General features: G+C 38.6%; 1 protein-coding gene across 1 annotated transcript in view; it reads right to left on the bottom strand.

The window, feature by feature from the left end:
- ccdc120a (coiled-coil domain containing 120a) overlaps window positions 1-2,500 on the bottom strand; it is a 29,426-nt gene that overhangs the window by 22,271 nt on the left and 4,655 nt on the right. The gene's annotated exons all lie outside the window — the stretch shown is intronic.

Below are 2,500 nucleotides of genomic sequence, written 5' to 3'. Positions count from 1 at the left end.
TGTGAGTGAGTGAGTGTGTGTGTGTGTGTGTGAGTGAGTGAGTGTGTATGTGTGTGTGTGAGTGAGTGTGTGTGTGTGTCTCTGTCTGTGAGTGTGTGTGTGAGTGAGTGTATCTGTGTGTGTGTGTGTCTGTGTGTCTCTGTCTGTGTCTGTGTGTGTGTGTGTCTGTGTGTGTGTCTCTGTGTGTGTCTGTGTCTCTGTGTGTCTGTGTGTGTGTGAGTGTCTGTGAGTGTGTGTCTGTGTGTGTGTGTGTCTCTGTCTGTGTGTGTGTCTCCCTAACTGTGTGGTTAGAAAACATAGTTATAATAATAATTATATACTATAATAATATATATATATATATATATATATATATATATATATATATATATATATATATATGTCAATGCAGAAAACCTGCGCGCAGTATACCGGAAGTAAACAGGAAGTAGAGGTAAACATTATACACTGTCTATGAGGTAAACGTGGCGAGACGCAACACAGCACCACACTTTTGGAGCGAGGAGGAAACCAATGTCTTCATTAGTGTGGTGAAAACCATGAATATAATGTCTTTTGTTAAGGTTTACCCTAACCTTAACCATCACAACTAAATGCCTAACCTTAACCCTTACCCTAACCTTAACCATCACAACTAAATGCCTAACCTTAACCCTTACCCTAACCTTAACCATCACAACTAAATGCCTAACCTTAACCCTTACCCTAACCTTAACCATCACCACTAAATGCCTAACCTTAACCCTTACCCTAACCTTAACCATCACAACTAAATGCCTAACCTTAACCCTTACCCTAACCTTAACCATCACCACTAAATGCCTAACCTTAACCCTAAACCTTACCCTAACCATCACCACTAAATGCCTAACCTTAACCCTTACCTTAACCTTAACCATCACAACTAAATGCCTAACCTTAACCCTTACCCTAACCTTAACCATCACCACTAAATGCCTAACCTTAACCCTTACCTTAACCTTAACCATCACCACTAAATGCCTAACCTTAACCCTTACCCTAACCTTAACCATCACAACTAAATACCTAACCTTAACCCTTACCCTAACCTTAACCATCACAACTAAATACCTAACCTTAACCCTTACCCTAACCTTAACCATCACAACTAAATGCCTAACCTTAACCCTTACCCTAACCTTAACCATCACAACTAAATGCCTAACCTTAACCCTTACCCTAACCATAACCATAACCTAATTCTAACCGTAATCCTAAAACCAAGTCTTAACCCTCAAACAGCCCTTTAAACTCATGGGGTCCAGCATTTTGGCCCCACAAAGCTGTCGGGACCCCACAAGTATACCGGACTTCCGGTTTTTGGACCCCACGAATATAGTTAAACAAGAACACACACACACACACACACACACACACACACACACACACACACACACACACAGATACACACACAACTTTAAGTCTATATCCTTCGCGTTCCACTTCCAGGATTGCTCCACCAGATGTCCGTCCCCCTTCCTCTGTCTCTGTGTCGGGGTTCTAACCTCCGGCTGATTTGTGAGGACTATGGTTAACTGCTCCTCAGATCTCTGCAGGGTAAATCCAGACAGCTAGCTAGACTATCTGTCCAATCTGAGCTTTCTCTCGCGGACTATTTTGCAGCGGCTCTGTGCAGCTTATAGCACCGCCCCCAAAATATATTTGTTTTCAAACCAAACCGTAGCGATGTAAATGTAGCCTCAGTCAACTACAGTTGTTATTATATTAGCAATAACCCGGTCACGCACGGCCATGTAAACACCGGCAAAAACCCGAATATGTTACCTGGGTTACCCCTTTTCTAACTCGAAAGTTTGGTCATGTAAACGCGTATCGGCATATCCCATCACAAGGAACATTGATTTGTGTTCTGCATGTTCTATTCGCAAGGAATCTTTTGAGTAGAGGAACTTCTTGTATGCGCCAGAAAACATAGTTATAATAATAATTATATACTATAATAATATAGTTATATATATATAGTTATATATATATATATATATATATATATATATATATATATATATATATATATGTATGTATGTATGTGTGTATATATATATATGTGTGTGTATATATATATATATATATATATATATTATGTATGTGTATATATATATATATATATGTCAATGCAGAAAACCTGCATTGACATATATATATATGCGCGCAGTATACCGGAAGTAAACAGGAAGTAGAGGTAAACATTATACACTGTCTATGAGGTAAACATGGCGAGACGCAGCACAGCACCACACTTTTGGAGCGAGGAGGAAACCAGTTTCTTTATTAGTGTGGTGAAAACCATGAATATAATGTCTTTTATTAGTGTGGTGAAAACCATGAATATAATGTCTTTTATTAGTGTGGTGATAAACCATGAATATAATGTCTTTTATTAGTGTGGTGAAACCATGAATATAATGTCTTTATTAGTGTGGTGATAAACCATGAATATAATGTCTTTTATTAGTGTGGT

This window comes from Perca fluviatilis, chromosome 5, assembly GCF_010015445.1.
Source record: "Perca fluviatilis chromosome 5, GENO_Pfluv_1.0, whole genome shotgun sequence".
In the NCBI taxonomy this organism is placed as follows: Eukaryota; Metazoa; Chordata; class Actinopteri; order Perciformes; family Percidae; genus Perca; species Perca fluviatilis.
This window is presented reverse-complemented; position numbering and strand designations above follow the sequence as displayed.